Here is a 14887-nt window from a genome sequence, read left to right on the forward strand (position 1 = left end):
CAAACGACTCATATAAATTTAATTGTTATTAAACAAATTAAAAACAAATGTTTGTAGTAAATTAAAAAGTTTTTAGTCATTAGCCAAAATATGTTATCAAATTTTAAATAAAACTTTAATTACGAATTATACTTTTATTTATTTTATATTTCCAATTTTATTTGCTTCGATTAAGCCGATCTACCATAAATGGGTGAATATAAAAATCATTAAATGAGATTTTTATTTTTTTGAAATAAAAAATTGTATAGCTAATTACATATTTCGCTTGATATCATTTCGTATATGTATATATCGTTTAATTTAAATGTATATAAATAAGTATCTGGTTATTTATTTGAAAATAATGACACGAGAATATTTAAAAATGCTATTTAACACTTTTTAATTAAACCATCACATAGATTTTGAAGTCTAAAAATTCACATAGAATCATTTTATGGCAGATTTAACGTTGCCCGTCGATTTGTAAATATTACGATCAATGTACAAGTCGCAAATTTAAACATACATATGTATATGGAAGAAATGTATGTACAATATACCCAACAAAAACTTACATTGAAATGTAAGGTTTAAATGCTAAAATTTAATTACACAATAGAACTTTCCGAAATTAATAAATCTTAGTTTTTTTTTTAAATTTCCACATAATTAATTTTCCAAAATTAACAAATTTATAAATGATATGTACATTTTTCGAGATTTTGTTGCTATACTTTCTCTTTTCGTACAAACAACACGGGTTTTAAAATCAAAATATGTTAGATAGGGTCAAATAAAAAAAAACATCTAATATATTTTACTACAAAAAACTCTTTATCAAACCAAATATGTATTTCATATCGGAAGTGTGATATATTGATTGCACGTCTAATTCATGTCACTATTGTTAACAATATTAAGAAGAAAGTTGTTCTTAATCTATCGATACAATAGCTGATTCATATACAAGGTTTCATTAATTCGGTTGTTCAATACGAACTGGTAAAATGAATATAATACTCTATTGAGAGAAACTATGTCAGAAGAACTATTGTCTATTGTCACATTTAAAAATATTACATAAAACATATTAAAGAGTCAACGTAACGGTCGACCTTATAATAACCAAAAAAAATATATACATATATATATAAACAAATACGAAAACGTTAATGTATTATAATACTAACAGATACATATAGATATAATAGATACAAATAAAAAATAATAATTACCGCATTCATGGTTTGATTCTGATGAAAATTTTAAACACGAAAATAATACTTATTTGAACATTGTACATGTTAGTGTTGTTAATTATTTTCAGTCTATTCTACTTCAGATTCACGTATTTAGTGAGAATTAAAAAATACGAACTCAGATTTTCATACAAAATCGCTTCAAATAATGCTGACTAGGTTGGCTGACCACTAAGTGTTACAGCTGATTGCTGGCATTTATACATATTTACCCAGTCATTTCAATAACCCTGCTGCTGGTAGTTGGAAAAAATATTTTTTCTAGTTACTATACTTGTATTTATAAAAAAAATAAAGTAAAAAAACAAACTCAAGTATTTTCTTTGAAACTAAAGCCTTTCTTTGTATTGAGTCGCCATTTAACAACTACATATATTCAATTCTTTGGACATCAAAATAAAACAGCAAACTATTTTGTAACCTTTATGTGCTCTTACATCATTGGAAAAATCCACTAGTAACTGTACACGTATTTGTGATTCTTTTTTATTTTTATTCGTTATTCGATTCATTTAATAGATCAAAATTCTACAGAACTAATAAGCACTAAAAAATAAAATAAAATTCTAATGGATACGATGAAATTTGTATGTACTTTTTCGATTTTATACAATTTGTATTCAAACAACAAAAATAAAATCACAAATTTTAGCTTTTATTTAAAATTATAAATTTAAATTCTAACGGTATAATTCGCAAAATGTTGGAAATAAAAAAAATGAACACCTAAAAACTCAAATATGTAGATAAATACTCGCATGTCGTATTGATACCTCTAAAAACTCTACAAAAAAATCTAAAACAAAAACCGCATAACGTACGTCCATGTACTTCTATGATTATGGCCGCAGTCGACAGATACATACGTATGGGGAGGCAAACATACAAAAAAATGGGAAATAAAATAGAAAGTTCTGTGTGTAAAATTTAAATTTACGATCTTGGTTAAATGATAACGAGATCTAAGAGCCGTTTTAAATTATCCAAAAAACAACAACTACAACATGAAAGAAAATGAGTGTTAGAGAAATATAGAGATTGAAATACAAATAATAAAGAAATATTTAAAGTTATAGTATAAGAAAAAAACAAAGATCTCTACTACGAACAACAAACAATGACTTTGTTTCCTTTATGCAAAAAATAAATAAAAAAATAAAATATCGACAACTTAAAATTTGGCTGTGTCGACTTTTTGGAGCCCTGCACTAGCAAACACATCATTTGTTAGGCGAAGTGGACTTAAGAACAAATAATTTGTATGAAATTCGAAAAAAACCTGCAAGTGAATAGGGTTGTTTTGGCTTACATCCGTTTTTGGCCTTTAATGGACTATAAGCAAAAAGTACGGAATGGACTATAAGCAAAAAGTACTATAGTAAGACTTTATTAGACTACTTCTATGTTATCCAGACGATCTGTATTAGTCATTGAAAAGTCATTGCACTGAAAATGAGTTTTAATTATCAAAATATTTGTATCAAGCATGTTTTGCACCTATAACCAAAATGATGATATCAATTACCAAATTTGTAAAAAAATAAAAATATATATTTTTTTCCAAATTACGAATTAATCAGAACAATTAATGTCAATAATTGAAAAAAGATTTAACATCGATTAATTCATTAATTGTATATATTATATATTTAATAAATATAAAATTGATATTTTTTAATTTATTAATCAAATAAATTAAACTGTTTGATAGAGAATTTTTTAAAAATCAATTAAGAAGGTGATTAAAACAATCAAATTATTAATCGATTACACACAACGTTATAGGAATACTAGACCATTAACAATGCGTTCAGTATTTACAAAAATTATCCCTTTATTGTCATAATTTAACATATAAAGTGTTTCATAAATTGTCAAGAAACTTGAATATTATATGCCTAAAATTTTATTGACTATTTAAAAATTATAAATATTGCTAGCACAAAAATTCAAAATAAAATATTAAAAATAAACCTAAAACAGAAAAGAAGGCCAGAAAATTTTTTTCAATCAATTAAAAAATTAATTGAATTAATTAAAAATTTAATCAAAATTTTACACTTAAGTTTCAAACAGTTTCAAAAAACGAGATAATTAAGAGAAATAAAAATTTGTTTAAATAAAAAATAAGGAAAATTAAAACATGTTAATTGAAAATAAACTACCGATAATTTTTTCTGTGTGCCAAGTTAAATTAGACTATTTTTTCTAACAAATATAAATTTATGTACTTGTTATAATCGGGACAAGGATGCACAAAAAATTAAAAATATGTGCTTATAATATGCACTATAAAATGGTAAAATATGTATTAAAAATGTGAAAAATATGCACCAAAAAATCTTTGAAGGTACATATTAATATATATTTAAATCTTATGTTTTTGACAACAAATATACAGGTTTTTACTGAACCATGACCTTGAAAATGACAAATATAAAGTCTATGAAACAACATTAAATAATTCATTTCTAAAGTGGAAAGCAATTGTAATAAAATTTTGTGAATTAATATAATTAATAAATACCAAATTTGTTGCAAAAATATGAAATACAGAGAAAACAAAACAATTTGTTTTAGAAAAATTAATAAATATGCTAAAAAAATTTTGGAAATATGCACAATATATGCAATTTGAAGCAAAATATGCAAAATATGCAAAAGTATGCAACAACAAATCGATGCCATTTTTTAGCAAATTCTTTGATTCGAAAAGAAAACTAGGTAAAAGTTATTTTGAGTTACTGACTACAAACATGCATTTGCCTAGAAACCCTTGCTCTGGTTATAATAAAATCGACTAAACGATTTTGTAAAAAAAATAAAACAAAATTTATCGGAAAGTTGAGTTTTTAAAAATCAAAAAAATACAAGTCGACTTTCTGTTTAACAATGTTTGGTATTTGTTCGTTGAATTCCAAACAACTTGTTCCGGTGCAAAGAAAATTGCCGCGATAGTATTATACTGGGAGGTCGTCCTCCAACGTTGCAACGTTGAAACAAAACCTACCACGTCCCACTTGAGAACTCGTATGAGTCGTATAAATATCTTCGTCCTGCGTGTGTCATCACCTCTTTAACTGCAGGGCAAATCCTATTCCGCTGGAACTAAATCCCTTTAAATACCAGGGCGAATAATATCTACGTACGTTTAACTTCATGTGTCGCAGCTACACGACCCCTTCGTGGGGATTACTTGTATTTGTATGTATAAATACATATGTATGTGTGTATCAAATATTAACAACTTAACAAGCTTATATGTATACAAGTGTTAATATGTTTTTACAATAGACACTCTTGTATGTAGAATAAATATTTTAATCATAAAAAAATTCGTTTTCAATAGAAGTTTTTCATAAAAGTAATACAAACAAACATATAATAAAAACTTAGATACATAAAATAAATGGTTTTTGCTTTGTCTGAATTTTTTTGCATTTATTTTCATAAAAAATAAAAAGAATAAAACAGAAACATTGGTAAAATACATTGGTAGTTTGTTTAAATAAAAAATAATATTATAGAGATACACTGTAGGATAAAACAATAAATACACTCACACCTTTTGACGCAGAGTTAAAAACTGCATTTTCTCATTTTAAGAAAGTTAATATTGCTGGGAGTGGTTTAATTTTAACATGAAATTATGCGAAATAACGAATCAGAAGAAATTTTTGAATTTTTGAGAAATACAATTTTTATATATAATTTTAACAAATTCATAATATATTTTCTAATAAACGAAAATACATTAAATATTCCAGAAAACAATTGAGGCCTAAACAATATAAAATGGAAATTCAAAAAATTAAATTGTGCTTATCTTAGCAAGATTAATTTTTAAATAAATCGAAATTAAATTGTTAAATTTTTTTAAGAATCTGCAAAAATGTGATGAAGGGTGGTGTATTTATTCTTTTGACCTTTAATGTAACCTCAGAAAGAAAAATAAAATAAACTGTAAATAAGAATAAAAACCTAAAACTAAGTGCAAAAACAACTCAATAATAGTTTACCTTGGTTTCTTTTGAAGAATAATGGATTGATTGTATGACGATGATGACGACTATGTGTATGATGATGATAAATAGTGGTGGAATGCAACAAAGCAAACAAGAAATATTGTTGAAAGTAAAAAACTTTGGTTTTAAGTTTTTCTGTTTTACTTTATTCAATGTTGCTGCATTCATTAATAAAGTTGCATAAAATAACGTTCAAAACAAAACACATTGTTGCAACACTAGATACCTATTAAATTGTTTTATATTTTAACACACACTTGTTTAGATTGTTTTCTATTATTATTTTATTTTTCTTCTTAATCGCTTTGTTTGGTTAATACTATTATATATTATTATTATATTTTCATTTGTTATTTTTTTAGTATTTTTTAAACTTTTCAAACATTTTCAAATACAAATACTGTTATCAAAGTTTCACAGTTTGACTTCATAAACACATACATTTAAATATACGAATACGAGTACGTTCGATTTTATTGGTCACTGTAATGAAAATACAAAAATTACTTTTAATTTAGTTTTTTAAAGGAAAACACACTCGCACACATTTGTTTACTAAATCAGCTGATTTTCGAGTTTGAAATTTCCAATTATTCTTGTTCGTTGTTTTGATATTTCTGAATATTTTATACTTTGTTTTCGTAATATTTATTAATAAGTAAAAATAAAAAAATTAAATAAATTAGTTACAACAACTACAGGAGAGTATTGTGTTAACTAAAGATTACTAACGACGCGCGTTTTAACTTGTTATTGTGTTTAAGCCATGTTTTGGTATTTTTATTTTCGTCTTTTTCTTGGCTAAGATTATGATGGCTGACTGATTGACTGACTGACTGCAGTAAAATAGTAAATACATATGACGGGTTTAAGCCCTTGGCAACAGCCAACAAATTTTGTTTTTGTATTTTATTTTCTATTTGTTTCGTTTATGTGTTTGTTATGATCGTGTTTGAAGCTTGGTTTGTTTATTAACTTGTCTGTATGTTTCAGTTAAGATACATAGTTGTTTACATTTACATACATACAGACATAACTACACACATACATATGTACTTAGTTTTAAGTTAAGATCTTTTTCTTGATTATTATTTTTTTTTTTCATTTGTTTTGTTTTCCTTTAGTCTCATTTGTTTCAGTTAAGCTTAAGTTTTTAATGTAGTATTTGTGGTTTTGTTTTCATCATCTGATACAAAATGTTAAACCAGAAAATTAAAAAAATAAAACTTGTTCATTGCGTTTGGCAAACCTTTTAGACAAAGTTTAAAACAAAACAATAATAAAAAATATGTTAAGCAAAAGACAAAACTGTAAATTTACTAACATCAATCTTTTCAAATCAATGATGTACAATGGCAGTTTTTTAAATAAGTTAATTCCTTTTGATTTTAAATATTCATAAAAAACAACAAATTTTTAATTTGAAGTTGCACTTTTAAAATTGTATGATTTTTATGTAATCATTCTTTTGCAATGATTTAACATTTGAATTCAACTGCAGCATTGAATTTTAGATAAAATAGGTAATTATTAAAACTGAATAATAAAATAAACATCTTTTCTCTACATTTTTATTTATAGATACAAAAATGTTTTCCCTCAATTATCAAATGTATTAAAAGAGAAATCATTTAATCTTTGAAAACGTTTGGCAATGAGCTTTAGAAGTTAAAGAGCAATTGCAAATTAATTATATTAATTAAATAGCTTATATTTAATTATTAATTAAGCATTTTAAACAATGAATTTATTCTTTAAAGTTTTCCGCTGCAAACAAAAACAATAAAAAATTAAAACAAACGTATTTATAGAGATTCGTTCGTGATCGCATTTATAAAAGAAGAAAAAATATAAAAATTGCAAAAACCAACAGCAACAATTGTTTAATTCATAAAAATGTTCATGTATGAGTGATCAATATGTAAGTATGTTAGTGAATCTATGTGTTTGTGTGCGTGTATTTGTTTTTTTATTTTTCATTTATTATTATGGTCTTTTTGTTTCGATCTTTTTATTTTTTTAAGCTATTCAATCAACGGAAATAGTTTAGTAACCGTAAAAAACTAATACAAAAACAAAAAAAAAACAGTCATGCGAATTTCCGTGCAATTTTAAAGGAATACACATTTTTCTCAATTGGTTTTTGTTTTCCATTCTGAACTGTTTTTAAATTGTTAAAATAAAACACTTGCGTTGTAAATTTACAATAAAAATATTTTAATATATATATTTTTCTTTTTTACTTTAGTTTAAATTTATATTTTCTTCTTAATCAACACAAACTACTTTTTTCTTTCTTTCTTTTGTTTTCTGATATTGTTTTGTATTTTAGAATTCTCTTAATTTTTTTCTTTTTGCTTTAGATTTAAAAGTTTTCTCCGTATTACACGTCCGATTTCTTCACCGTTTCGCAGACAACTGAATTGTTTTCGAAACTTTATAGAAGAGTTTAACTGACTTTTTCACTGTGCTCTGGCAGCATTTGTTAGCTTATTTTCAACTCAGTATTAAAATTTGGTTTAAAGTTTTCTCGCTTTGAGCCGGGCTTATTGGAGCTGAGCTGCAAACAACTCAAATGAGTAAATCTCTCAGTATTGTTGGTAGAGATTTGTAGATTATAAACAGTAGTATATGTATTTGGTTTACTGAGTTGCCGTTTGTTGGTCGTTGGAGAGCAAACCAAATATAAAAAATAAAATTCCATAAAAAATAAAAAAAACTTGGTTTGGACATTGGCATAGTGGTGATGGTGGCGGTGGTTACTAAACTATGAGTACGAGTTCATGCCAATGTCGTGATACAAAAGTCACCATTTAAATGTAAAATTCTGCCGATTTTTCTTTTTCTACTTTTTTGCTGTTTTCTTATCGCCTTATTCTTTTTTGCGCTGTCTTCATAATTCTTGTTTATGATTCTTAAAGAGTTGTGAGATACACAGTATAAATAAAAATAATAAATGATATTAAAAGAAGAAAAAATATGTATACGATATATAAATGATATTCATATAAATATAAATTATATGTATATTCATTTATCTACCAATAAACATTGTGACAAAAAAATTTAACAAATAAATTTAAACATTAGATTATGCATATTTAAGCGAGTGGTTTGGTTCTTGAATTGGAACAGTATAAACAGAAGTCAGTTTTCATCAATATATTAAAAATATTTTATTTATGATATGATATTCTTTTATATTTTACAAGTAACGCGGAGTCGATTTAGCTAGTGTATTGCCGATATATCTTTCCTCTAATGAATATAAATATGTAGTACTTAAACTTTAAAATGATCGGCTAGATGCTAAGATGTAATTGACTAAATATTAAAAACTACGATGTCAACTGTCGCACAATACAAATTTCACAGCAAAATACCTCGCGAACCCTAAAGATTATAATATAGAAATACTTTTATCATATTTCGGCATATAGGTTGATAGAAGGATGTTCACTAAATTAAATCCGAAGAAGTGCACCAGTCTCACGATTGGGTCTGTTTCGCGCTCCTTTTAAAGGAAAATGTTTGTTAGTAAAAACAAAAACCTTAAATGTATAGTGATCAATGAAGGTATTATTCCCTATATTTAGAAACTAAGTGTACTGCACGTAATTTCAAAAAATTTCTTATTAGTGTCCGTGAGGGATGCTATATTCCGAATATTACTTATTACTCTTAAGACATTTAGATCGAAAGCCTGACAATATGCGCATACATTTGTTTATTAAGTTATTTATTTTATCTTTGGATGTATAAGCAAAATTTGTCCAAAAAGCGCTTTTATAGAATAATATAAAAAAATACATAGAAAGAAATTTACGACATTAATCCCCAAAAAGTTCTAAATTTACTAAAATAAAATTATACGAAATCAGTCATTCATAGAGATCTAATTAAAAAACTCGAATATCTGAGTAGATTATTATATTTTATTAAAATATTTAAAGAAACTTAAAAATATTGGGATGTTGTAAAATAACAGTTCAATTAAAAAAATATATTCTAAGAATATTCCAGAGCAAAAACAATGAAATGAAGTACATACAGTTAATCACAAAAATAAGTATACAGAAATACTGGCAATTAGTTTTATTTAAAAAAGGATATTATTTTTTCAAAAAACAAAAAAAGTAACACATTTATTTATTAAAAACAATTATAATAATTATTATACAATATTTTTTTCCGGATATTTTTGTTATTTGAGTTCTCATTTAAGGTGAAGTTAAATATGTGGAAAATTAACGTCACAATAGTAAGTATACAGATCATTTCAATATATATTTGGTTTAATGATATTGACAAAATTTATGAAAATTTTACCTGTTTGAATAAAATTACTTTATATATTTGTACACAATAACTTGGAAAAATCCACTTTTAGATCCGAAATTTTGAATATGGCTCAGGAAATAATTAGTAGAACAGTTTTTCTCATTTCTACGAAATATTTTCCCACTTTAGACCCGGATTTTGGATCAGGTGGTCATTGAACCTTCCAAATGATGCATTAGAAGTTGAATTTTTAACATTTGAAAAATAGAGTTGTTATTTTTAAAATTATGCGATATGCTTGGATTTATCTATTTTGAACACAGTACGTTCTTCTAATCTGAAATTTAAGTCCGATTTCTTAAAACTTACAACATATACTTGAAAATTTTGATAATTTCATATATTTCTTTAATTGAAACAGCTTCTTCAAATCCTCCGATTTCCAAAGAATACACCATCTGACGATTATTGGTAGTATTTAGAAGTGTGTAATGGATGATTGGAATCAAAAAACTTGTTTTAATTAATGGAAACTAGTACAAGTATTAATAATTTTGCATTTTAAGAAATAAATTTTAGGAAATCTTCATTAAATATCGAATATGAACGCTATATCTTGTTAAAAACGACAATGGACTGACATGGATTGCAATTAATGTAAAGAAATAATTACTTTAAAAGTTAAACTTTCGTCTTCTAATATATCATAATGAACAAACAAGGAATATTATTGAATACCCGATACAAAACTCCGAGGGTTTAAATAGCAAGATGGCCTTCAATATGAAAAAATGCTCCTATAAGTAATATTCAGGTCAATTACCAAAAATTTTAATTTTTCGGAACTAAAAGTGGATTTTTTCCATGTTATTGAGTAAAAATATTTTATTATAAAGTAATTATATTCAAAAATTTTCATAAATTTTGTTAATATCATAAAATCAAATATATATTGAAATAATCTGTATACTTACTTTTGTGACGTAAATTTTGTACCTATTTAGCTTCACCATAAATGAGATTTGTGATTAACTGTACATATTTGCAAAGCTGAACGATCAGAAGGCGAAACACAAGTAGTTTTTAATGTTTGTTTGCACAAGTGTATATTATTTTATTATTTTTTAACTTTTTTTATTTATACAATAGAAATAATAATGTATAGAAATAATCATGTATCATTTTGCTCAAGAACTAACATCTTCCGATTTCAAATTTTCATTAATAAAGAAATGTTAAACAAACTTGGAATTATTACGGCTACACACGTTTTTCTAATAGTTACATATATACATATATACATTCATACATACATACATACATGCATAGATATATACATACATACAAATGTGTATATGTACACTCTAACGTTGACATTTTGCAAAGTTCAGTAGGAAAGAAATGTTAATGAGAAGATCATGATCATGATTTTAGTGATGCAATTTATATTTTATGACGTTAAAGTTATGCGTACTTTAGAATTTGAGCTTAACTAAATTTTTCGCTACATATGTATCTACGTACAAATATGGGGTGCTGCCAATAATACTATCAATCTAAAATATTAAACAAAAGGTATTAGTTTTAAGGTAGCAATAAAATATGTTTTTATTTTTAATTGCATTCTTTTGTTATATTTCGTGTCTTCAGTAGAAATATTGAATAGAAACCAATATATGTATGTAAAAAAATAAACTTACTTTCCATAATTCGTAACAATTTGGTATCTTAGACCAGGGTTGGCATATATAATTTTCAAATTGTACAAAAGCGCATTACAAATTGTACTTTCTTGTTTCCTATTGTTCCAAATGAATTTTTTGACATTTTATATTCAAAGTATTATATAGTCACAGTATATAAGAAAAATAAATTGTTAAGAAAACTATGGAACACCCGTTATTCATGTTGCTGATGACGTTCAAATGTAGAAACTTATATTACTTAAATAATGATTAAGATTATAATTGCTGTTACGATTGCAATCATATTTAAAAGATCATCTACACCATTTTCAATTGTATTTCAGATATTAATTTTAACTAAACAATTATAAATTTCGTAAATAAATTAAAAAGTTCTGAAATGCCATAATAACATGTTTCTTAAATAAAAATTGACACTTTAAAAACATAATTAGTAAATTTTGAAATTCAATTGGAAAGTTCTTAATTGCAACCAAAAAGTTCTAAAAAGCAATTGGAAATGGTATACTGGCAACGCAATTTTAGGTAAGAGAAGTTATTAATTATTTATCATTATAAAACTGTTATATTTGTTATAAATGTTAAACATGACAGTTATTAAACATAACAAACAAATTAACACATTTCGTACACCTTATTAGGAATTATAAATCGACTTTGATTATGATTGTTAATGGATTATTGCTCTAAAAATTCTCTGATTTGGTGATTGAATCCACATTATGATTTATTTTAAAACGGTAATATCATTGGAGGCAAAGTACATACTACAATCACTTACAAGTAATTTGAAAAATAGTATGAAAAAACGTATACAGATTCTATACTCAGCAACAAGAATAACATTTATCACCACTTCAAAAGTAGCACTAAGAGATTTGTTTCTACCTTATGCGGAAGTGATGTTTATTGACATTAAAAGAAGCGAAAATAATCATTTTAATTTAAGGTTTATTTTTTATAGTTTATACTTTTTTATACTTTTTTTAATTAAACCAATAAATGTGTGTAATATATTTATTTAATATTATTTGAATCAAATGAGTTGTATTCTACAATACTACAATTTCACCTTCTAATAACTTCCAGAAAAAGAACATTAATTAATGAGGCTGACTTCAGATGTAGTGAATTTTGAAACAAATAAAAAGACATTCCTAATATGACAAGCATGTATTAAAATCATTACTCATTCAGGTCTTTATCAGTACTTCCATGGAGTAAATTCTTTTGAATTAGAAAGTATTTATATAACACATTATTAATAAGACATTATTTAAGTTTTAAATATGTTAATCATGCAATCCTAGCTATAAAATATGGCGAAATCAAATACTAGCTATAAATAATAGCAAGAAAACTTCCTGCAAACAAGTTTAATAATAACCAAATTTTATGAATACGGAATTATGATAGACAATACCTTCATATTTTATGGATAATTGTTACAACTTTATGGACTTTATAAATTTCTAAATGGGTAATTTTTGAGGGGATTTGGATTCAGCGCTGCTCAATTTATTAGAAAAGTTGATCTATGAGTTTCGGTCTGGTCACAAACAGAAGGAAAAATACCTACATAATTCTATATGACAATGTACTTATTAAATTAATAAATATTAGAAAATGTGCGTAAATGTTTAACAACAATTAATGAATATACATTTTTCAATCAGTAAATTAATTGAAAAAAATGTCAAAAGTATAATATGATGACGTTAAATTAAATTTAAAATTATTTTATAGGAACCGTATATAAATACAAACAAAACACTCATATAATATATTTTAAATGCGTTCGCTATAAATTAAAAAAATATATATATTTTAAACAATAGCAACAAAATAACATTAACTAATAAATAATTGTAGTTTAAAACTTAACGTAGGCATGGATGAACGTTATTGAACTTGTTACTGCTTGTTTATCGATTACGATGATTTTAATTTTTTATTTAACGAAATTTTGTCGAAATTCACAAATCAATTGCGAATTAAGATTAATTTTAATAATTTAATTTAATAATAACTTAATTTGTTTAATGCTAATTGAATAAAAATAATAATAAATTTGTTTATGATAAAGAATAAAAAAATTGTCATTTTTGATAAAAATTCTATACAAAAATAGGTTTTTTGTAAAATACATATAAAACATTTGTAGAAATTGGAAAAAATATACGTGACCGTAATCAACATCCCTGTTAAGAGATACAAACACGATGGATGTTGTTATTTACATACATATTGTGTATGTCGTTTTCAAAAAAGTAAATAAATAAAATATTATTATAGCACCAGTATGTTCACCTAAAAACCTTACTTATTAAAGTAAGTAGGTTAGTATGAGTAGATCTAAAACATAAAAATAGGCATATATTTTATCAAGGTCCGATATTGGGAATATTCCATGATATACAATAACATAATTATTAAGAAGTGAAAATTGCTTTATAAATTTATTTAACATAAAACGGAAATTTTTGAAATAAAATATACAGTAAAACTTCGATGTTACGAACCTTGTTTTTCAAAAAATACCAGAGCTATAAAGAAGATAGTCTGAGCAAAAAAAAACTCAAAAGATTACTTTTTTCATATATTGAAAATGTTTAAGTATTTTATTTAATTTGCCAGATCTAACTAACGAACTAACTAACTAACTAACTATTTAATTTGCTAGATCTTTATAAAGTTCATAGATCGTCAAGAATTGTCTTTATTTGGTTACGATCAGAAATCTTCAGAATTGAAAATGGGCAAAATCAAAAAGTTATCAAGAAGCCCAAAAATGTTTTATTACTAAAATCTATCTACTTGCAATTTTTGCCGCCAAACGCAATATTGAAACAATTAACAAGATCTACGAATAAAACCCCAAAGAGCAATTCAAAATTTAAATCAACTATCTGGATTTAATTTATGATAATAGTTATTATACCCTACATCACTGTAGTAGAGAGAGAGTTTTATGCGTTTGAGATAAGTTTTGTAATGCACAAATATATTGGCATATACTATACACCCATTTTAAAGTACACGCGTACGCTTCTTATGACCCAAGGACGAAGTCTATTGAAAACTAATAAATATGTCCATTATTTCATACAAAGCATACACAGCCCGCTTTAAAGAAAGACTCTCTGAAAAGTGAAATAAATGCTTTTGTAGAAAAATTAAATTGCAGCATATATTCATTACTGCTGTAGGGTTTCATATGATTGGCCAGGCCCGAATAAATTACAATTTTAATAAAAAACTATAGCAATAACATTTTTTTCGTATTTCTTAAAATTTCGTTACATTAAGGTTTCATTAATACATAGTTATAACGTAGTATTTTGCGATTCTCTTGAGATTCGTTGATTATAAAATTTTTATATATAACCCATTTTCACAATGTCTTTTTACTTTAAAATATATATTGACTGTTCTCACATAAAAATTGTCTTAACTGGCACAATAACTACCGTTTGAAGGATACCTGTAGTATTTGGTTGTTACTATTTATTTATAAAACATTTAGGTTTAATTTAGACTACCGAAAGATATTTATAAAAAATGTGACATGTACATATGTATCTGTTAATAAAAACTCTACTTACTTGTTAATTACCATTTGTATCTTTTT

At 25.0% G+C, this 14887-nt stretch overlaps 1 protein-coding gene across 7 annotated transcripts in view; it reads right to left on the minus strand.

Annotated features, from left to right (window-relative positions):
• The window catches only part of LOC111675348 (tyrosine-protein kinase Src42A), a 101789-nt gene that overhangs the window by 43501 nt on the left and 43401 nt on the right, over positions 1-14887 (minus strand). The window contains exons 1-2 of one of the 7 annotated variants that reach the window (XM_046954925.1): positions 7513-8151; positions 5264-5752 (exon numbers count right to left, since the gene is read on the minus strand). The exons of 3 other annotated variants lie outside the window; for them this stretch is intronic. The gene's annotated coding sequence lies outside the window, so the exon portion shown is untranslated. Of the gene's footprint in view, positions 1-5263; positions 6865-7512; positions 8152-14887 lie in introns of those variants that run through there. 3 more of the 7 variants (XM_046954923.1, XM_023436092.2, XM_046954924.1) reach the window with 3 other exon arrangements.

This window comes from Lucilia cuprina, chromosome 6 (genome assembly GCF_022045245.1).
Source record: "Lucilia cuprina isolate Lc7/37 chromosome 6, ASM2204524v1, whole genome shotgun sequence".
NCBI classification, from domain to species: Eukaryota; Metazoa; Arthropoda; class Insecta; order Diptera; family Calliphoridae; genus Lucilia; species Lucilia cuprina.